Source organism: Nothobranchius furzeri, chromosome 3 (genome assembly GCF_043380555.1).
Source record: "Nothobranchius furzeri strain GRZ-AD chromosome 3, NfurGRZ-RIMD1, whole genome shotgun sequence".
Lineage (NCBI taxonomy): Eukaryota > Metazoa > Chordata > Actinopteri > Cyprinodontiformes > Nothobranchiidae > Nothobranchius > Nothobranchius furzeri.
In genome coordinates, this window is record NC_091743.1 from 91,356,458 (window position 1) to 91,380,457 (window position 24,000).

Below are 24,000 nucleotides of genomic sequence, written 5' to 3' on the forward strand. Positions count from 1 at the left end.
CTAGTGTTGTGTTAGGGTTAGGGTTACAGAGGTTTTGCGTGACTTTTTTCTCAGACAGGGAAACGTTGTTGAGTTGGTTCGTGTGTAGATTTACCATCTGACCACAAACACACACTGTAGCACCAGCACGGGTATATCTGCGATTCTTTTTATCGCCACATGTGGGGCAAAAAGTTAAAATGCACTAAAATACTTGCCTGGAAATTACGTCTGCTTCATCCAAAGAAGAAGAAGACGATCTTTTAGGAGCCGCATCTGAAGATAAAACTCACGAGGCGCTTCACAAAAACAAAAACTACAAATTTAAGTATAAAAAGAATTCTTAAATGATTACAAACATGGTTAAAAGGAGAAAAGAACAAAAAAGTAAGGGAGAGAGAAAATGAATAGGAAATAGGGAAATCAATGGATCCCAGGAAAGGTGGAATGGGAACAGAATCACCTCGAGAGGGTCGTGAAGAAGGTCACCCAAACGCCTCAACAGGTGAGTTTAAAGGAGACCACTGAGTCCACTGATCTCAGGCTCAGGGGGAGAGAGGTCCAGAGTCTGGGGGCCACAGCAGCAGATGATCTGTCACCTTTGACCTTTAGCCTGGTGCTGCACAACCAGTAGGCTTTGGTCACTGGACCTCAGGGACCTGCTGGGGGTGTAGGGACTAAGAAGATCACCAATGTAAGATGGTGCTTGTCCATGTAAGGCCCTATAGACCAGAACCAGGATCTTGAAATGAGCCCTGAAGGTGACTGGCAGCCAGTGAAGCTGGAGGAGAAGCGGGGTGATGTGGGTGTGTTTGGAGGACTTGGTCAGAAGCCAAGCACAGGCGTTCTGAACCACCTGTAGACGGTTCAGGGAGGTTCTGCTCAGACACGTGAAAAGAGAGTTACAGTAGTCTAAGCGTGAGGAGATGAAGGTGTGGAGAACTGTCTCAAGTTCAGAGCGGGACAGAATGGGACTCAGCTTAGCAACGTTCCTGAGATGGAAGAAGGAAGAGCCAACAAGAGAACTGACATGAGAATCCAGGGTGAGAGCTGGGTCAAAGGTCACACCAAGATTCCTGACAGAAGGTTTGGTGTGGGAAGCAAGCTGACCAAGAGAGTCTCTGACTTTGGGAACCAGCTTGTCTGGGGCACAGATGAGGATCTCAGTCTTATCTTCATTCAGCTGAAGAAAGCTCCCACCATCCAGGTGTTGATAGAGTCTAAGCAGGTGTGTAACAGCTGCAGCTTAGACATCTCATGGGGCTTAAAGGAGCTTTCCGCAGTTTTCAACTTTCAGAAATTATGTATGATTTTTCATAAATCCGTAAAAGTGATTGTCTCATCATGTACTGTGATCAAATGTAAGAAATACGTCTATTTTGTTGGCTCAGCACACCCCCTGCCCCGCAGAGCTCCGTGCAATAGGAAACTGAGTGCCAACCAGAACTAACCAGTTGTGTTAGACTACCGCTTACTTGCTTAAATTTTAAGGAATACCTCGGCTGATGCAGAGCTTGTTAGATAAAAACTGACATTAACATTATTGAACTAATATTAATGTCTTGACTGTTAAACATCTGGTGTCTTACTAAACGTAGCTTCATCCTGATGAGAGTGAACTGAGACCCGTGCTTGGTGTGTATTCATTTCCTCTCCACTTTGCAAAGTCTAAACTGATTGTTTATGATTGGTATTGGTGTTGATCGATTGATTACCATAACCCCCTGTGCTTTAAACTTTCCCTAAGGTAATCTTGGATTGATAAAATTACCCAACAGAGCTGATGAACTTTTCATGGACAAGTAAGTCTCTGAAATATAAATATAGGAGAACAAAACATGACATGAGAATAATTCTCGTAAAACAACATGTTTTAGCTGTTTGTCGGCTACAGAAGCACATTTAAAAACAGAAACGTGAAGTCGCCATCTTAAAAAAATTGAAGGAGTGTGATATGCTTGTCAGCCACTAGATGGTGCCATCGGATAAGAGAAATACTCCGGGAAGAAGCTTTAAAGGAGATGTACAGTTGGATGTCATCTGCATAAAGATGGTAGGAGATTCCTTTGAAGGAGCTCAGGATGTGCTGAAGATGAAGCAGATAGAGGAGGAAGAGTAGAGGCCCCAGCACAGAACCTTGTGGGACACCATGGGTAAGGGAGGTGGTGGAGGACCTAAACTTGGAGACGGCCACAGAGAAGGAGCGCTCAGAGAGATAAGAGGAGAACCACTCCAGAGCAGATCCTGATAGGCCTACCCAGTCTCTCAGCCTCTCCAGTAGCAGGTGATGGTCAACAGTGCCAAAGGCTGCAGTCAGGTCCAGCAGGACCAGAACAGAACAGTCCCCTGCATCACTGTGGGTCAGAAGGTCATTGGAGACACTAAGAAGAGCTGTTTCAGTAGAATGAGCTCTACGAAAACCTGACTGGAAGCTATCATAGATGTTATGTTCATCAAGAGCAGCTGTGAGTTGTTTAGCCACAACCTTTTCCTTTTTTTTTACCGTGTCCTGTCTGGCTGTGAAGCAAACAGAATTGATGTCTGAATGCTGGTGACAAGCCTTACAGATTTACTCTCAGGTGGAACATCAAAGCGTCTGCTTTTAATGTCACGCCTGATACTTAAAACTTTATTGTTATTGTTTTTGAATGCTTTGTAATTCCGACCAGACACGGAGTCAGAGGTGAAAGAGAATGATGAACAAGAGTCTGCTTCTAGACCTGCAGAAAAGGGACACACAACAATACATCAGGAGCAAGCTATCACTGCATCAACCTGATGAGGAAATATAAAATCAACATTGTTTTACTGAACAATCATGATAATGAACCACAGTGCATTTAGTGCCAACCACAGACTTAAGACCTGTGTTGAACGTGCCCAAGTCCATACTTATGAGAGCACCTGTGTGTGTACACGCGCTTGTTTATGTAAGGTTTCTCTATAGGAGCGTCCAACAGAGAGTGTGAGGGACCACAGATCTGCCCCCCAAAGATGTGTAGGAGATGGAAGGAGCTCCAAGTCCCAGAGATCCAGGAGCTGTCCCAGAGCGCAGGGACCCCCAGGGAGACTGCGACCAGAAAAGCCCCTGCCCCCCTCGAGAGGCGCAGAGGATCGCCCCAGGAGACCACAACCGGCAGCTAGCAGAGTCCCGGGAGATATCAGTGGCAAGCCCACAGGCCCGCCTGCAGCCTCCCTCCCCCCAGCTGGCCGAGTCCAGAACCCAGTGACCCGGGACCCAGATCCCACCAGGCAGCCACCGGGATTGATCAGGCAGACTCCAAAAATCTTAAACCCCCTGACCCGGGAGCCACAAACACTTAGGCAGACCAAGACACAACACTCCACACAGGTGTGGCACGGGGAGGGGAGACGAAGATGTATAGTCCCAGGAGAGGGGAGGTCCCGGGACCTTTTCCAAGATCTTGGAGATGAACGGAAGTTTAGAGATGGGTCTGAAGCTGCTATGGAGAGAGGGGTCGAGACTCGGTTTTTTAAGAAGCGGGTGGATTACAGCGTTCTTAAAGTAAGCAGGGACCTGACCAGAAACCAGAGAAGCATTAATTATAGAGAGCACGCTGGGACCGATGGACTGAAAAGCACTTTTAAACAAAGATGAGGGTAAGATGTGGAGGGGGCATGCAGAGGTCTTCATAGAGTTAACTAGTTTGGTTAACTCAGGCAAAGAAACAGGAGCAAAGCTATCTAGGATGATGGGCCTGGTTGGAGTCGGGAGAGGCGGCGATAAGGCTGAAGGAGAGATGCTAGATCTAACCTTACTGACTTTGTCCACAAAGAAAGACAGAAAGTTCTCACAGTCTACAACAGAGTGGATGGAGGCTGTAGGAGAGGCAGGAGAGACGATGCTGCTGATGGTGTTAAACAGCACCTTGGGGTTCCCTTTGCTCTGGGACACCAGGCTGGAGAAATAGGAAACCCTAGCATCTCTGACTGCAGAGTTAAAGGATGTCAGAAGATCCTTTAGATGCAGCAGATGGACGTGGAGATGGGTTTTCTTCCACAAACGCTCAATTTTTCTGCATTGGCGCTTCAGGCTGCGAAGGCTGTCATTAAACCAGGGAGTAGGGTTCACTGCAGGAACTCATCTGGTTCTGACAGGACAGATGTTGTCCAGAATGGAGAGGCAGTGACCTCCTCTCTTTTCTGTGAGTCCTGACTTTACAATGTCAGCGAAAATACCAACTTCATTATAATAAATGTATGCATTTATTCGTGGTAAAACGCCACAGTTAATGATTGATACGAGAGCACCATTGGAATTGTGCTTTGACTTTACTTTGGTAGCCAGTTAGATTAAGGTTAGTGCTTTGTAATTTAATCATCTGTATGTAAAAGACCCTAGCAAACACTAATCTGACTGAAACCAACACGAAGCTGCAGCTCAGAGTGTCAGCAGCAGTGTCATCACCAACACATCTGGGTTCACTCTGGTCCCTCACAGATCACATCTGGAGATGAATTCCTGCGTACCTTTATCTCTGACCCAAATCATTACTCAGCACAAGATGATCCCGTCTGGATCTGTGGGACCAGCAGGATGCTGAATGAACACTGAATGGAAAAGTCAGCCGTCTGCTGCTCAATGATCATTCATACAGGAAGTATATGAAAACTCCCCCGGGGGGGGGGGGGGGGGGGGGGAGACACGTGGGCTCCTTACAAAACACCTGCCTCCTCAGTGTTGGAGCTTGTACACACACACACATCTGTTTTTCTATCTTAGTGAGGACCCTCCATTAACTCCCATTCATTTGTGTGGCTGTATTATGCTTAACCCTAACCACACACACACACACACACACACACACACACACACACACACACACACACACACGCACACGCACACACACACAAGCTGGAGTTCATCAGAACTTCTGACCACGTGTGTCTGAGACCTCTTGGTATTTAGATGCAGAAACTTGAACATCCTGTGGTAAATTCTGGTTGCTGCGACCACTTTAAACAACTCCGGAGCTTTTGGCCGCCCGTCGTCAAATTACAATAGTGGGTGCTGCAGTGTTAGCTGTCAGGAGACAGGACACCCCCACCCTCACTGATGGTAAACAGTAGTTACGTCCCTCCTTCCTTTGTTTTAGGAGAAAAACCGACAGTCCAGCAGCCAGCTGGATATGAAGCATGTTACATATAACCTTCCTTCCTAAGCGACTAGTTTGTGGGGTTTACTTTATTATTTGGAAGGATACCAACTTTTATATCTATATGTATGATTGCCTGAACCCAACAACAACAACAATGATGATAATAATAATATCATCATGGCCCCCCAGACTCTGGACCTCTCTCCCCCTGAGCCTGAGATCAGAGGACTCAGTGGTCTCCTTTAAAAAGCAGCTGAAGACTCACTTGTTCAGGCTTTGGTGTGACCTTCATCACCTCTCTCTCCTCATTCCACTGGTTTCCCTCTTTCCTATTTATTTATTTTCTCCCTTCCTTTCCTACATTTTTAAATCACAATTTTTATTTTTTTCTCATTTTAAACATATTTTTAAACATTTATTGAAATCTTTTTTATACTTTAATTTGTTTTGTTTTTGTGAAGCACCTCCTGATTTTTATCTTGAGAGGCACAACAGAAAATATTGTTTTCTTTCTTTCTTTAATACTAATAATATTAACAACAACAATAATAATGATAATAATAAATGTTATTGTTTTTACTGCCAATGTTTTGAGGCAGAAATTTAGTTTGATGAACATTTTATTTTTAAAAAAACTACGTTTTTGAACATTTTGTACTTTCCAATCCAATCCAATGTTATTTATAGAGCGCATTCACAAGGCATTACAACCAAACAAGGCGCTGTACACTAAAAATGTTAGTTAATTAAACAGGTAAAAAAAAAGTTTATACAAACATGTCGAACACAGATAAAAGATAAAAAGGAAATACAACAAAATTCCCAAAACAAACAGCAAAAATAAATAAAACACAGGGAGAATAAAAAATTAGAAAAATAAATAAAAGAAAAATCAAGTGCAGACATTTCTTATATTAATCAAAATCCAGAAGATCGTAAATTAAAACCCAGTTTTCCTGAATACCGTGCATGCCAAAAACAGGAATGTGCAAGTGCAATGGTGCTAGTACTAGTATAATTCTCCTTGGTGCTGCTAGTAGTACTATAGTAGTACTAGTTTTCATCGTTGAGCTCTGATTCAGAAAAATGAAGCTCATTCTCGCCTCGTCTCCACTTCTCCTCTCAGGTTGTGAAAAGTGCCTCGTGTCATCGCGGTCCCGCCGCGAGCACCGGGGAGGAGCACCGGGAGGATCTGTGGGGAGGGGGGAGGGATTTGAGCTAACGGGTCTGCGGTCCCATTCTCGAAGCTCCGCTGCGCCAATTCCGCGGCGCACACGCGCGCCTCCCCCCTACTGTAACGCAAGGCAGCGCGCGCCTACGATGTTGTGAATGAGGGAATGAGGTGACGTCAGCGGCCGAATGTCAACAATGTAGCGACTGAGAGTAGGCGTTCCAGTCGAGTGTAACAAACAACGGAGACGGAGCGGCACGCCGCGCGGGAGCACGGCGCACACTCACACACATCCACACGCGCGCGCTCGCGCACGTTCATGACACACGCTGTTTTGTATTTTTATACCGTTAAAAGCGAGAAGAATAATCCGGGACGTGATTGGTCTGTATGCGCCGAGAGGCTCCGAGGAGACGGCGGAGCGGGTCATCATGTGAAAGAAGTTCTGTTGGACCGACGGGCTGGAACACACGAACCAGAAAGCAGAAGGTAAGCAGCCTGCGCGGCCACTGCCCACACCGGGACCCGCCTGGGTCCGCCGTGTCCCAGTTTTACTGTCAAACTGGAGCAGAACCGCGGCTGGACCGAACCACCAGGTCCCCGCTGGTTCTGGAAGGAGTCAGATAGAGAGAGAAGCACGAGTGAGAAACCGCACGCTTGGTGCGAATATTACTATATTACTGAGTGTGTGTGCGCGCGCGCGTGGGTGTGTAGGGGTGTGAACGCGGGTTCAGGAGTGAAACACAACTCCACCACATCCTGTTGTGCTTTGAGTCAACGCGGCGCGCGCTGCCTTTTCCTCAGTTTGTTCAGGTTTCGGTGCTGCAGGAATCCCGAACAGCGCGGTCTTTAAACGCATCACTCGGTCTTTAAACGCATCACTCAGGCATTAACCACAGTCTGTTTTGTTCAGACTGCACCATTCTCCTCTTTGTTTTGGCTTCATGTTCTACTCTGGGTGGGAGCACACACACACACACACACACACACACACACACACGGCTCCATATTTGCTGCGTAAGCTGGGTTGGTTCCGATGGTCCAGGTCGGTTCCGTCACAGATCCGTACGTGAGCGTCGGTGTAAATCAGCTGCGAGTCAAACAGCGGCGTCATGTGAGTGATGCTGCAGTGAGGCTTAGTCACCCCCACCCCCACCCCAAGGTGGACGGTGTGTGTGTGTGTGTGTGTGTGTGTGTGTGTGTGTGTGTGTGTGTGTGCGTGTGCGTGTGCGTGTGCGTGTGTGTGTGTGTGTGTGTGTGTGTGTGTGTGTGTGTGTGCGTGTGTGTGTGTGGCAGTGCAGATTTTGATTTATTCAGGATGAATGATGTTCCCTCCGCTCAGACTAATTGTAGCTGCTGCCGTCTTTGTTCACTACATCACAGAATGAGGAGCTGCGTGCACGCTCGCGCGTGAGAGATGCCATGCTAATGACGTGAAGGCAGCATTCTGCTATCTGATCTTCCTCTCATCTGAGATGATGAAGAGGAGTGATGCTGCAGTGAGGCAGCAGTCTGAGGAGCGGTGACACCCTCAGCATCCCGCAGCATCCTTTGTCTCCCACAATGCTGATGCAACGGAAGGGGGGGGGGGGGGGTAAGGGGGCCCGCACCCCCCACCCCCGCGGTCCCGGTCCTCCCCCCGGAGCCTGATGAGGACGTTTCTAATCGTTGTTGTTTAAAAAGATAGCTGACGTAAACATCACATCTTCACTGACTCCGCACGGCTTCACAGCACGTGCGTGGAGGCTGCAGACATGCGCAGTGTCACCCACGGAGCCCTTTGTTCTGCACGCGCTCCCGTTCCGAGCATCTCTCCTGTTTATTGTGAGGAATCAGGGTTTTGGGGGAGGGGTCGGATGGAGCCGCAGTGACTCAGGCTTTAACCCGCAGCTCCACGGGAGCATGGCCTGGATCGTTGTTCTGATAACAACAATTATTATTATTATTATTATTATTATTATTATTATTATTATTATTATTATTATTATTATTATCAGAAGCTTTGGTGGCCCGCTGTAGTCACGAGGTTCTGGTCCTATTGGGCTCTAGGATGGAGATAAAAGCACCATGCACCACTGCTACGTAGGTTATTACATCCTTGCATTTTCTAAGTTCTGAATAGCTGTCCACTGTGACCTCTGGGGTTAAAGGTCATAGGTAAAATCCTGTGAATGGAAAAGAAAATCTGCAAATGACCTGTTCATGAAACATCCTCTAAAAGGTTATTGTAGAATCAAACAAGGTGCATCAGACTTTAGTCGGACACAAAGGAGCGTGTTGCAGAGGTGTTGCATCACGGTTTCTGATTGGTTCTTCTGCCTCCGTGGCTGCAGGAGCTGGAGCTTCAGCACCAAACGGGGGAAAATGAGAAGAATCTTTCTGAACATTCCCTTCACACCTATGGATTTTTATGTTTCTGTGGTGTTTTGTGTGATGATGGAGGTGAGAGCCAACATGTAACGGATGTGTGTGGACGCTGGGTCAGAGGGGAGATGAGTGGAAGTCATCAGTCCTACGGCCGACAGGCGGAGTTTCCTACAAACGCACACGAGTGAGACAGAATCACTAATCATTCATTAATAGAGGATCAGTGCTTATGGATGAAAGACTGACCAGCAAGAGATGATCTCACAGCATCCCTGGAGGGGGTTTAAAACTGTCATGTTCCTGTTTTAAATCCTTTTCTTGAGCCAGGATGTGCTAAAATGACCCTTTACAGGGTTAACCAAACACCACTCGGCCCTCGTGGCCGGAATACCACGCTGGCAACTTCAGAGTGTCCGGACTGCTCGCAGATATTGGGAAAGTAGGATGTCCAAGGAAGATCCCAACTTTCTCACCTCTGATTGGCCATCTCATTTAGCAGCAAACCGTCTTCCCTCGCTAAGTGTAGCCTGCGCTGCCACCAACAGAACAGCTGTTTAGGGGAGTTTATGATCAAAATGACAACTTAGCGCTACGATAACTAGTCTGTCCTGTTAGGTTTGCTTGAGAGCTAACACACAAAGTCAGCCTAACAGTGTGATGAATGCAGCGAGACTCATTACAAGTTCACATTTGACGTTTTTCAGGTTCTTTTCTAAACTGGATGGTTTGTTGCAGAGCGGGACAGAATGGTTGTTGTAGCACCAAGCTCACGTTTTCTCCACACAACTCCCCAAATGGCTGCAGACATGCAAACAAGGAGGACAGCCTGCACTTAGCAGGGGAGGTGGTTTGAAATAGCCAATCATCGGAGAGCCCTTCCAGCCAATCAGAGGCAACAAAGGTGAGACCTTCCTTGGAAATCCTACCTTTCTAATACTCGCGGACGACTGCCCAAAGTCTCGTGTCTTACGTGAAGCATTAACACTTTACGCTACTCCATGTTTACACCTGTGCAGGGGCGGCGTTAGGCCCGGCTACTTGGGCTGAAGCCCCGGATCTTCTTCAGTCCTAAATCCGCCCCTGCACCTGTGAACAGACGAGCTGTTAGCGATCATGGTATCGTGTTTATTGTTGTGGAGCCTCAGAGGAAACTAAGAAGACATGCATCTGCTGGAACTGAAAAGATTAATAGAGCATCCGACCACAGCAGGAGTCATACTAGAGTCAACATCGGGACTTTTCGGAGACAAAGGATTCAAACTGGGTGCAGACGTGACAATCGTCCTATTGTTCTTATTAACACAGCTTTATAGAGCAATGCCTAAATCAACCTTCTTATGCTGATGACCTGCAGACGTATCTAATAGTGCCGTAGACATGTGGGCTCGTTAGTTTGGTATTTTTGTGCATCTCATTTAAATTTTCAGCCAAAAACTGTATCATGGCCTTCAGATTTGTGGCTGTTTATCAGTGGGTGACCTCTGACCTTTACATATTATACATATTTTATTGTGACAATGATCTATTGAAATAATTTAAATAGAGAACCATCAGTGTGATTATCTGAAAAAATCAGAAAATGAGGATTAGACGGTCCCTGTGCTCGGAAAATAAACCTCCAGAATTTACCAGGAGATTATTAGAGATCACTTCACATTCGGCCGCGGCTGGGATGAGGATCAGCACCTCCAAATCTGAGACCATGGTTCTCGACCGGAAAAGGGTGGCTTGCCACCTCCGGGTCGGGGGAGAGGTCCTACCTCAAGTGGAGGAGTTTAAGTATCTCGGGGTCTTGTTCACGAGTGATGGTAGGAGGGATCGGGAGATCGACAGGCGGATTGGTTCGGCGTCTGCAGTGATGCGGACGCTGAGCCGATCTGTCGTGGTGAAGAGGGAGCTGAGCCAGAAAGCCAGGCTCTCGATTTACCGGTCGATCTACGTCCCAATCCTCACCTATGGTCATGAGCTTTGGGTAATGACCGAAAGAACGAGATCGCGGATACAAGCGGCCGAAATGAGTTTCCTCCGTAGGGTGGCCGGGCTCAGCCTTAGAGATAGGGTGAGGAGCTCGGACATTCGGGAGGGACTCGGAGTAGAACCGCTGCTCCTCCGGATCGAAAGGAGCCAGTTGAGGTGGTTTGGGCATCTGGTCAGGATGCCTCCTGGACGCCTCCCCGGGGAGGTGTTTCGGGCATGTCCTGCCGGCAGAAGGCCCCCGGGTCGACCCAGGACACGTTGGAGAGGTTACATCTCCAATCTGGCCCGGGAACGCCTTGGGGTCCTGCCGGAGGAGCTGGTGGACAAGGCCGGGGAGAGGACGGTCTGGAGCTCCCTAGTTGGGATGCTGCCCCCGCGACCCGGACCCGGATAAGCGGAGGAAGACGAGACGAGACGAGACGAGATTATTAGAGATCATCACGTAATTATTATTAATTATTATGAAACATCAGAATACATATGATAATAAATGCTGTAAGGTTCATGAGGGTTATCGTGAGTGATGCTACAGTTCCTTTAAGGTGCTGAAGAAGAGAGAAGCTGAACGTTGGAGATGCAGGTTTATCTCAGCTGTTTGTTAAATCGCTGCTGAGGACAAACGGTCATCCTGTCTGGTGTTTTAGTTCAGCACAAGTATCACAATAAAAGAAATGACCTTAAATGACCTCACCTTTGTAATACGGCTGCTTCTGGTGCGCCGGGTGCAGATCTATTAGAAGTAGAAGCGCTCCTGCAGGCCGCTGCTGCAGAGACCAGAGACGATCTCTGATGGATGATAGAAAATAACGTTTGCTCGTTCTCCTGAGTGGTGAGTCAGCTGTGTGTGTGTGCTCGTGTTCACGTGAGTGTGCTTGTTAACGACTCGCTTTTCTGACTGAGAGACTCCGAGAGCACGTGGGGGGTTTTGGCGGGTGTTCGCAAACACTGCCTCAGTGCCGCTCGTTCGGTCTGCCAGGCGATGCCGCCTTTAGACGAATTTTTCTAACAGGAAGTGTGGGTGAAGTAAGACTCCACCCAGGGTGTGATTCTCCCTTTAACATCTTTTGTTTGTGCGTGTTTTTACTTTCCTCAGGTTTGTAATTATTTCTAAATATGTGTGTCGGATGGTAGTGATCCCACCGACACGATCGCACTCACCCAAAGACCCTCATCTCTACCCGAGGTCCTTGCATCACCTCTGAGTCCTCAGTGCGCCGTGTGGACTCCAGCTGCTGTCGAGCAGCGCTGCTAGCCAGCTGTCACCGCTGGCCGGCACTCCTGTCAGCTAGCCGCTAGTAGCCTGTAGCATCCAACATGCAGCATCTAGGTTTGTTGACATGCTACAGCATTTCCATGTGGTCACATGACTCCTCCTCTCAGGATCTTGGGTGTTTCTCAGTGTCAAGGCGCCTGGCCTTACGAGGCGATGTCTTGCGAGGCCAGGCGCCTTGCTTACGAGGACTCTGTCCTTCCTTGGTCAAAGAAAACGGTTAAATGGAACAGACTTGCATCACTGACATTGACAAGTTTAATGAGAAATAAAAATCAATAGTACAATAAAAAAGTACAACAAAACAACATTTGCAGGTTTACAAGCAAACACAACTTACACAATGCTAAGAATGGCTGCAGGCAGAAGCAGAAGCTTATAAGCCCAACCCCCAAACCTTTTGAACTTAAGCAAAATTTTAGAATAGCGTACCAATTCCATAATTTTTACATCATATTTGAAATGTACATATTCAAATCCCCATTCTTGCTTTATAGAAAATAATGGCCTTTAATGTTTTATGCATTTTTTTCATTGACTTGATTCATAATATTTAATCACATTTGATTTAAACAAACCCTTAAACTTTACCATTGTTGAACAATCTTTTTGCTCCTGGTCTAATTTATTCCACACATCAACCCCAACACAAGAAACACAAAGTTGTTTCATTTTAGTTCTTACTTTAGGCTTTCTGAACATTTTATACCCTCTGAGATCATAAACACTCTGATCTGGAACAGATCCTGAATTTGTTTTGGCATCAAATTATACATCACTTTATACATAAACTGTGCAGTTCTTAATGTAACTAATTCTCTTAGCTTTAATACTTTTAAACGAGTAAAAAGTAAATGTGTATGCTCTCTACGAGCTGCTTTATTCACAAGTCGGATTACTCTCTTCTGAATTATAAACAAAGGCTTTAAGTGGGTTTCGTAGGTGTTTCCGCACACTTCAGCACAATACATGAAATAAGGCAGAATTAAGGAACAAAACAAAAGATATAAAGCTTTTCATCTAAAAATTCTTTAACTTTATAGAGAACTGCTAATGATTTAGATAACTTCGCTTTAATTGAGTCAGTATGCGGTTTCCAACTTAACTTTTTCTATGGTTATGCCAAGAAATTTTATTTCATTCACTCTTTCAATTTCTGTATTATTTATTTTGAGATGTTTATCCACTGTAATTGCTCTATTAGTAAATACGATTAAAGTTAATTTATTTAAGTTAAACCAACACTTTAATGCATTTAATTATTTATGTGATGGCGGCTTCCACGGCAGTCACGTGACATCACGTGACATGGGAAATATCATTATATTTTATACGTATTAGTTTCAATATAAATATATAATGAGCCTTTTACGTTTTAAATTGTGTATGTGTTTATTAAATTAAACATATAAGTGAGTTACTACCCGCTAGCCACCGAAGCTGCAACTACTAAGCTACTAACCAACCATAGATAACTTATTTGGATCTAAAAAAAACTTTTTAAATTAGCTGACTTACTTTTAAACTTGAACAATGTCCCCGAAGTAGCTGCCAGCTTCTGATCCGCCGTTTTTTTGAAAAATCTGTGGTGTATTGTGGGTAATTTTTGACCAAGGCTAGGCTACAAGACACCTCCCGTGTGTTCTCGCTCAGCTAGCTAAACGGCTAACAAATGGAGAACACACGCCTCAGTAGAACATGAACACTGGAACCAATTGGAACATGCCTTGGCGGCTCCTGATGACATATCTCCTAGGCATCCGGGGTGGGACCAAGACATCAAGGCAAGGTCCCTCGATATTGAGAAACACCCTAGGTAGGTCATATTATTTACCAGGAACTCTGTTAGTCAATAGGAAAGTGGCTAGCCGACATGCTAGTGCACATTTCCTGCATGTTTTAGATCATGACCACAGCTGATTTGTTTGATTTGGTGATGAACCGCTCCTGTAGACACTTAGAAAGGCTGAGGAGATGTTTCAGCTGTTAGATGAAGGTGTTAAAACACGAACGCACAGCGAGGAGGAGAGTTTCAGCTTTGGTTTTAGGTCGGACTCTAGGGTGCGCTAAAAGCAGACCAAAGGTTCCCTTTAAAACCAACCTGGTTCTGCATCAGAACACGTTTAAACACGAGGGTGATGTAAAACCAGGTGGCGCTGTACTCTGAGCTGGTCAGGTGAGGGGGCCTGAAGATGAGCTTCAAACCTGCATGGATACAGGAACCTTCATTCAGCTGATCCAGCGTTTCTCTTTCACTCAGTCCGTCCCAGGGTCTCACACACACACACACACACACACACACACACACACACACACACTGAAGGCTTGTGCTGAGCCTGCTGATTCATGCTTCATGTTGCTAATTAAAACATTAATGGCTAAAGAAGCTGCGGGTGTTCAGACGCTCTTATTGTTTAATGATTCATGAAATTACAGCTGGAAACAGACGTGATGATGGAGCGTGATCCTTCATCATCATTACAAACATATTAAATCCAAATCAACACGAGAGGAGATGGTTTTCATGTCCGAGGAAGAGTCCCCTGTGGAGTGCTTCCATGTCAGCACTAAGGCTTGTTGGCTGGGCTTCAGCCGGCCGGGCTTCCATGAAGCAGAAGTGTTGGAACCTTCTGATCTTCCCCTCTTCTCTGTCTGCTGTATCACAGCGGCTCTTCCTGCTGCTGCGAGGTGCTCCCGTTGCTGTGTGGATAAAACCAGAGGTCTTCATCCTCTGGACCCCGTTTCCTTCAGCCTGCAGCTAGACGCTGCTTCAGACTCTCAGTCAATGCTCCAATCCAAACCTGCTGGGGTTCAGGTCATCTTTGTCCCCGTTGCTGCGTTTTATCCTCAGCTGTGTAATGATCTCAGGCAGAGAACGCAACCCTCTAAAGTCTCCTTAACCATCCTGGTACCCACAGTGAGTTCAGGTCCACTCTGAGCTCATTAAGAGACGAACATCTGATCCTGGAGCAGAGGGACGTGTCGGAGTTACAGCCTGGATCAGCTGCTGATGCTCCACACCCACCTGAGCCCAGCTCAGTTAGCCAGGGATGTATTCCAGACAGCAGGTCATGTCCACTCGGAGTTAGGTGGACCCGAGTTTAGAGAAACCCAGCAAGTGGTCTCACACACATGCACGCACACATAACACACCCACACACACACCACAGGCTTGTTTTTTCAGTGTTTCATGTAGGAGATGCAGCTACTTTCATTTCCTGTTTGAGAGAAAATATTTAGAGCTGAAATATGACATCTATGGAAACTTGATGGGGGAGGGGGGGGGGGTGCAAAGATTTTCATCACCACTTTATTTCTAAAGCACTTTCCATCGACCAGTAGACAAACCAAAGCCTAACAATGAAGCCTGCGTGGGCCAACAACAGAATGAAACGGGGTGAAACATCTCATTTTGAAAGTTTCAGGTAGCTGAGAAGTTTGTGACATCATCAGAGAGCTTCCTGTCACCCGTTTAAGCCCAGAATGATGTTTCTACCTGAGCTACGGTTCTCTAAGGGGGCGGGGCCACTTCACCTGCACCATAGCAAGGGCCGTAGCACATTATTCCAGGTTATAGTTTTAATATAAAAACTTTGTTTTTCAGATGTGGGACTCGAATAAAAATTAACTAATCAAAGGCTTTGTAATTAATTAATCTTGAATAATTAGATTTTAATCTGTTAAAAAATTTGCCCCCAGTGCTTTCTTTTAAAGAAAACCAATTTTAGCGAGGCACACAAACAATAGACACAGACTAATACTGTAAACTCAAGCTCTTTTCATTTCTGAAAAAATTCTTTAAATTGTTTTTCAAGTTAAAACAGGAAAAATAGAACAGACCTAAAAGTACATTATTAATTTAAGCCCATTTTGATATTATTTCATACGAAATGACCCAACTGTATAGTTAAAGCTACCCCAAAGGTTTAAAAATAAAACCCAAAAGTCTGGGTTACTAAATTACTAATACTCTATGTAAAAGGACTCAATTCTACAATAAGATGTCTCATAAAAATGAAGAAAAAATAAACTAGTGATGCACCGATATGAAATTTTGGGTCGATACCGATATCCAATATTAAGATCACTGTGAAGGCCGATAATCGATATTTGCCGATACCGATATATTGACATTAATGCTTCTAAAATCTGCAGATTTTGTATAGAATGAAAACCATTCAAGCTGAATTTACCATATTATGTACACACACCACACACATTTACGCTTCTGAGATGATTACAATCACTGTCACATGACTAAACAAATACACATCACCCCTCAGCCTCTGAAACTGATAAACAAAAAAGTATCGGTTATTAATATCGGCCCGGTTTTATTTATCAGACCGATACGGATATGTTAAAATAACTAACATCGGCCGATATTGATATTGATGTCAGTATATTGTCCATCCCTAAAATAAACACAATGACAAAGAAATGTCTCAATCATTTATTTACTGATCAGTTAAATCATCTTAATCAAAATATAAAGAAAAACATTTAAAAAGCTGCATAAAAGGGATTTAAACACGTCTTTAAAAATAGTAATATTAATAACATAATAATTATTATTATAATGAAATTGATAAATAATAATATTGATAATAATAGTAACCAGAATGATGATAATGATAACAATAATAATGATAATTATAATATAATAATGATCATAACGATAACAATAATGATTATGATAATGATATAATAATGATGATAATAACAATAATAATGATATGATAATAATAATAATAATAATAATAATAATGACAATAATAATAATAATAATAAACCTGGAAATCCAACTGTCCAAGAAATCCAGAAGATTGTTCTTCTTGGAAGTGCCCACATCATCAGAAGGACGCTTTCCATAAACTAACCCTGAAACTGCCTTAGAAGCATGGATTGATTCTGGCACTTCAGTGAAAGCCTACAAATATACAACAAAAATATAATAATAATAATAATAATAATAATAATAATAATGACAATAATAATAATAATGACATTATTAATAATAATGACAATAAAAATAATAATAATATAATAATAATAACATTAGTAATAATAATACTAATAATAACAGACATGGGAATTTTTCCGACAGCACATTGGTGAATCCTGCAGGACAGTGTCCTCGTGCGCTTCACATTTTTATCTATTAACCAGCGGGCTTTGTAGTGACCTCTGATCTTCACAAACTATACAGATTTTTATTGCAACAATAATCTCTTGAAATAATTCAAATGTGATTTTCTGCAAAAAATGTTTTCTACCACGAGGCCTAAACAGTCACCCTGTATATAACACAATATAAATATAATAAACCAACAGAAACATTTTAGTGTACGAGACACCGTTGGTTGTGACTGAATAGGGAACGCTGATCTGCAGCTGTTTGTTGGACTACTTTAATTACCTAGTGTTGAGAGGTAAATGTCCTTTTTCTGGTGCTTTCTTTGCTGCACAAACGTTACAAAAGAAAGAATTTAGCCTACCTCACATTTACACAGCATTTTTAATGCTTCTGGTGCCCAGGTCACTAAATAAAGCTCTGCAGCTTACATTAAAACGTCCCTGTCCAAGAGACAGTCTGCAGTTTGTGGTTTTCAGGATTGTTTTATTCTATTTACAACTTAAGAGAAGAGTCTGAAATGTTTTCTCAAAGGCTGCATCAGTCCAAGCGAGGCACTTTCTTCAATTCTTCCATTTTAGTAGCCGTTCATAGTAGAGCGGGGCTTTGTTGTTTGTGTACCAGGAAACCGCGCACTGATGAAGGCTCGCTTTGCCTGAAACGCAAGCTTAAATGTGTTCATTTTTTCTAACACGTTTTTTCTAATCATCCATCCATCCATCCATCCATCCATCCATCTATTTTCATCCATCCATCCATCCATCTATTTTCATCCATCAATCCATCAATTCATCCATCTATTTTCATCCATCCATCCATTTTTATCCATCCATCCATTTTCATCCATCCATCCATCCATCCATCCATCCATCCATCCATCCATCCATCCATCCATCCATCCATCTATCCAGTTATCCGGAGTCGGGTCTTGGGGGCAGCAGCCTAAGCAGGAAGGCCCAGACTTCCCTCTCCCCAGCCACTTGGGCCAGCTCCTCCGGGGGAATCCTAAAGCGTATTACTATAGAGCTCCAGACGTCACGTGACTCTCAGAGAGTAGACGCCATGTTGGCAGGCAACAAAGGTAAACAAAATGAACGGGATCAGCTTGGATTTTACTCCGTCGAAGTTTACTTCACACTTTAAAACTGAAGAAATTGTTTTATATAGTCAGAAATTAAATAGACTAAACATCTCCGACCCTTACCGTGCCCCTGGGATACTTTTTAAAACGCCAGAAGCTGTCGGAGCGGACCTCTTACCGGATTTGCGATACCCTGACATTTACAATTTCCTTGTTAAATGTCCCTCGTCCTACTCCGGAGCATCGCTAAGTGCATATAAAAGCCTGGAGGGATACAAATTGACTCAATCAGGGTTTGTTGTCGGTATCCAGATCTGGATTCTTCCTGCAAAGGACAGCGCTGTTGTCACCAGGGGGGTAAGTGGAGATTTTTGTTACCATTAGCAACAGCTCGTTGCAAGGTTATGTCTGTGTGAAACGGCGTGTGCTTTTTATGTGTGATCTGACAATTGATCAACCATTGCTTGAAAATGAAATACAGCTTAGCCGGTTCATTGCTGTGATCATAAGACACGTAAACGGCAGCACGCAGAACTCACGAGGCAACGTTTTACGTGATGTTTACTGATATGAAGTGGTTTCTGCATGAGCGAAAACCTTTACTCTCGGGATCCCACAGTTTCATTTTAGCCTGGAGGCTAGCGCGTTTCATTGCAATGATCCAACGTTTGCGGCGCTCCGGATCTTGGGGAATCCTGTAGAAGGCTCTTCCCTTATCTCGTCCGCGTCTGTTCTGCATCCTGGGGCACAACAGGAATCTACCACATTTCCCATTTGATTGAGTTTTCTGACAATAACAAATAGTCCAGCTGCGGGCTTCTGCCTGCCAGGATGGCGCCGTTCGAGTTGAACTGTTGCATGTCGGGAGAAGTGACGTCAACGCCCGGAGCTCTATTATCAGTGATTAACACGTTAAGTTCTCACCCCCAGTTTTCTTCTGAGCTGCTGGGCAGGAAAAACAGTAGGACTAATATCACGTCTCACCTGAGCTGTGTGGGTTTGGTCGATCCCACTGATAAAATATGAAACCAGTGCAGAAATGCTGTGGCTTAGATGTTCAGCTTTATTAGTTATTATGACTGGAAATACTGGACCACCCCTCCGTGACGTCACCTATAATGTTTCTGAAGGACTGAATCGAAGCTCAATGGGCGGATCTGATCACCGCCATCTTGGCCATGTCACAAGTGTCGTCACGCCCAGATAATCCAAACATGGGCAAAGAGGCGGAGCTGAGAGAAAGGGCTCTGAGGATCTGTGTCAGCCATTACTTTTCCAGCTACAAGCTATCTGAGCTAACCGAAGCTAACGGAGGTTTTCGTGTGCTTTTATCCAGAAAAACACGGTTGAGTGACTCTAGAGTAAAGCGTGCATCAACTTACCGAGCCCCGTGTTTCTGTGGTCTCAGTCAGAGAGCTCAAGGTCGCCAGAACGACCACAGCCTCGGCTGGCCTCTGACCGCGGTGGACCAGTGGAGCCCAGAAACCTCTGTTAGCTTCGGTCAGCGCACTTAGCTCACTTAGCTTGAGTTCAGTGCCCAGCCAGCCCCACCAACACATCATATTTCAACCCATTTTTGACCAAGCAGCGGGATGTTAGAATACACAGCATTTTACCCCATTCAACAAGCAAGTTAAAGTACAGATTTTACATTTAGCTTACCGATAAAAGTGGAACAGAGAGTTCTTGGGTGGTATCCAGTCAATACCACAGCGAGTCGTCTCCACGATTAACATCTGAACACACAGAGGACACAACTAAAGCTCAGAGAATCAAAATGGCCTAAAACTTTTACCGGGAGGCTGAGGTCTTCCCTGGAGACCTAACATGTTTTAGTACCAGGCTGTAAACATGGGAGGCAATGAGAATTTTCTCTGTTTAGGAGCCCAGCACCTAGTGGACGTGCAAGGAACTGCAGATTTGGTCACCTCCTGGTTGACTTCAGGTCTGGGAGCCCCCCGGATCCCTCCTGGTCGTTACAGAAATTACTCTGCATCTTTATATTTTTGTACATAGTGTGAGTTTTAAAAACTCTCCTCCAGGACTTCAGAGACGAGGAATTTGTGTGTAAAAACTTGCTGCCTCCACCATGCTGGACTGGTGGTGCATCTTCTCAGTTCTGAAAGCCTCAGCTGGACTTGTCCAAACAGACTTCTGGTCCTTGTGTTCGCTCAGCTCAACCGTTGTCTCATCTGACCATTAAGCCTTTGTCCAGAAGACACTTATCTTGTTCACATGGACAGCTGCTGGTTCCGGTCCCTGGTAGACTTCAGACTTGGTGGTTCCTGGTTGTTCCTGAACTCAGAACCAGGTTTGGGCTCTTACCTGACAAGATGTCTGAAGTACTTTTACTTCTGTTCAGTGATTCCAAGGAATCATCTCGGAATGAGAAGACATGGGCTTTCTCATCTTGAGTGAACCCAACGTCTCCACTGAGATCTTTGGTTCTGAATGTTGACCCAGCGAATGAGACCCGTCCCAGTTTTCTCTGCTACAAGCAGAAGCTTCCTGCTGTAACGATCTTGTTCCAGAACCTTCAGCACCACTGAAAAACAACCAACCAGTTAAACCATCAAAGACTAAAAACATGTGCCACCAAGCTCAAGATGAGTGGTGGATACTTCTGACCGCATCTGTAGGAGAAAGGGCAAAAACATGAGAGCAGTTTACGAGGTTCTGCCCAGGGAGTGCTGGGGTGTCACTATCTGTGCTGGTATTACTGGTGTCACTGGTGTCACTGGTGTCACTGGTGTTACTGCTGTCACTGGTGTTACTGGTGTCACTGGTGTTACTGGTGTCACTGGTGTTACTGGTGTTACTGGTGTCACTGGTGTCACTGGTGTCACTGGTGTTACTGGTGTCACTGGTGTTACTGGTGTTACTGGTGTCACTGGTGTCACTGGTGTCACTGGTGTCACTGGTGTTACTGGTGTCACTGGTGTCACTGGTGTTACTGGTGTCACTGGTGTCACTGGTGTCACTGGTGTCACTGGTGTTACTGGTGTCACTGGTGTTACTGGTGTCACTGGTGTCACTGGTGGCACTGGTGTTACTGGTGTCACTGGTGTCACTGGTGTCACTGGTGTTACTGGTGGCACTGGTGTTACTGGTGTTACTGGTGTCACTGGTGTCACTGGTGTTACTGGTGGCACTGGTGTTACTGGTGTTACTGGTGTCACTGGTGTTACTGGTGTCACTGGTGTTACTGGTGTTACTGGTGTCACTGGTGTCACTGGTGTCACTGGTGTTACTGGTGTTACTGGTGTCACTGGTGTCACTGGTGTCACTGGTGTTACTGGTGTCACTGGTGTTACTGGTGTTACTGGTGTCACTGGTGTCACTGGTGTTACTGGTGTCACTGGTGTTACTGGTGTCACTGGTGTTACTGGTGTCACTGGTGTTACTGGTGTCACTGGTGTCACTGGTGTTACTGGTGGCACTGGTGGCACTGGTGTTACTGGTGTCACTGGTGTCACTGGTGTTACTGGTGGCACTGGTGTTACTGGTGGCACTGGTGTCACTGGTGTTACTGGTGTCACTGGTGTTACTGGTGTTACTGGTGTCACTGGTGTCACTGGTGTTACTGGTGTCACTGGTGTTACTGGTGTCACTGGTGTTACTGGTGTTACTGGTGTCACTGGTGTTACTGGTGTTACTGGTGTCACTGGTGTCACTGGTGTCACTGGTGTTACTGGTGTTACTGGTGGCACTGGTGTTACTGGTGGCACTGGTGTCACTGGTGTTACTGGTGTCACTGGTGTTACTGGTGTTACTGGTGTCACTGGTGTCACTGGTGTTACTGGTGTCACTGGTGTCACTGGTGTCACTGGTGTTACTGGTGTCACTGGTGTCACTGGTGTTACTGGTGTCACTGGTGTCACTGGTGTCACTGGTGTTACTGGTGTTACTGGTGTCACTGGTGTCACTGGTGTCACTGGTGTCACTGGTGTTACTGGTGTCACTGGTGTTACTGGTGTTACTGGTGTCACTGGTGTCACTGGTGTCACTGGTGTTACTGGTGTCACTGGTGTTACTGGTGTCACTGGTGTTACTGGTGTCACTGGTGTTACTGGTGTCACTGGTGTTACTGGTGTCACTGGTGTCACTGGTGTCACTGGTGTTACTGGTGTCACTGGTGTCACTGGTGTCACTGGTGTTACTGGTGTTACTGGTGTCACTGGTGTCACTGGTGTTACTGGTGTTACTGGTGTTACTGGTGTTACTGGTGTCACTGGTGTCACTGGTGTTACTGGTGTTACTGGTGTCACTGGTGTCACTGGTGTTACTGGTGTAACTGGTGTTACTGGTGTTACTGGTGTCACTGGTGTCACTGGTGTTACTGGTGTCACTGGTGTTACTGGTGTTACTGGTGTCACTGGTGTTACTGGTGTCACTGGTGTTACTGGTGTCACTGGTGTTACTGGTGTTACTGGTGTCACTGGTGTTACTGGTGTTTTCTGGCTGTGGAGGCTCCTGCCTGTCAGTAGAGAGTGAGTTCTTGGTAAACAACCTGCTTCTGCTGAGGCGCTGGAACACGTTGGCTGTGCGGTTTGATAAAGACGTGCAGCTGTAAAGGCGGAGACAATGGTTAGGAGATGGGGGGGGGGCATCCTGTGAGACGAGAACAGGTGGTTGGTGTAGAGGTGGGAGGGAAGGGGGAGACTGGGCGTGTGCGAGCTGTAATGAACCCACTTCCTTCACCAAGCCCCCGAGCAGCACTGTAAACCTGTAAGCTCTCAACGAGATCAGCAGGATTTGTGTCTGTGGCTTTTCACCGTTTCACAGCCCGAGGAGGAGGTGGAGGGGGTCGTCTCGGCCCTGCAGCACCGCTCCCCATCACTTACTATCATTAGCATCAGAACACGTTAAAAACAAACACATCTGAGCTGAGGGCAGATCGCCGAGATGATGACGTAGATTTTCCATCCAGACGTGGAAACATGAAGCGTTTTCTCCGTGAAGCCAGCTCCTGCTGTGGTGAAATCATCTTCATATTTTCCTAACTGTCAACAGGAGGTCAGATGATTCCCGCTGCTTTAACCTAACAGAGGAACGCTGCCAGGCAGCATGGAAGCTATGGGGCGTCAGATTATGTTTTAGCCCCAAAAACAAGCAGTAGAGATGACCACCAGATCCCAGGTCAGTGCTGCAGTTGCATGGCTAGAATACAGGCTGCAGGGAGCCAGCTGACCAGGTGTGATCCAGCAGCGTCAGCCCCGCCCACTCAGACGATGATCCAGGCACGTTGGTTCTGGCCCAACGAGCCGGGTCCTCCTGACTCTTGTAGGATAAATCTGATCTGTTCAGGTTGAACAGGAGTAATTAATATCTTTATTTATTTAATCATTATGACGTTATATTCTATTCATTTATCTCTAGATGATCTGTCTTTTATTTTGGCGGGCTGCTTCTGGTTTCCTGCAGTCTTAAGACGTTTATATTCATGAATCAGCATTTAGATTTCAGTTTTCAGATTTAAAACTATTTAGATAAACCCAAATGTTTTAGATTTGGACTTTTGTTTAGATTAGTTCTAAATAGTTAGATGCATATTGTTATTTTTAGATTTGAAGCCAAACTTGTTGGTTAGGGTCATGTTTAGATTAAATTTCTTATTTTTTTAAGTAGCAGTGTGTCTCCTGCTGAGGAGACCTGGACGTTTGTGACATGTTCATGTTCAGAGTTCAGACCCTTACCTGCCGCTCTCTGGGAGGAGGAGTCCTGTAGAGCCTCGTCTTCCATCAGACAGTTAGGGTCATTCAGGATGGGGTTAAAGGTCAATACCGTCTGAGTCCACGTCGGTCACGTGTAAAAGCCATCAGTGTGTGTGTGTGTGTGCGTGCGTGCGTGCGTGCGCGTGTGCGTGCGTGTGTGTGTGTGTGCGTGTGTGTGTGTGCGTGT

General features: G+C 45.4%; 1 protein-coding gene across 1 annotated transcript in view; it reads left to right on the forward strand.

Moving 5' to 3' along the window:
• The first annotated feature begins 6,539 nt into the window (after positions 1–6,539).
• The window catches only part of bach2b (BTB and CNC homology 1, basic leucine zipper transcription factor 2b), a 77,866-nt gene continuing 60,405 nt past the window's right edge, over positions 6,540–24,000 (forward strand). Inside the window, exon 1 of the mRNA XM_015975473.3 lies at positions 6,540–6,759. The gene's annotated coding sequence lies outside the window, so the exon portion shown is untranslated. The remainder of the gene's footprint in view (positions 6,760–24,000) is intronic.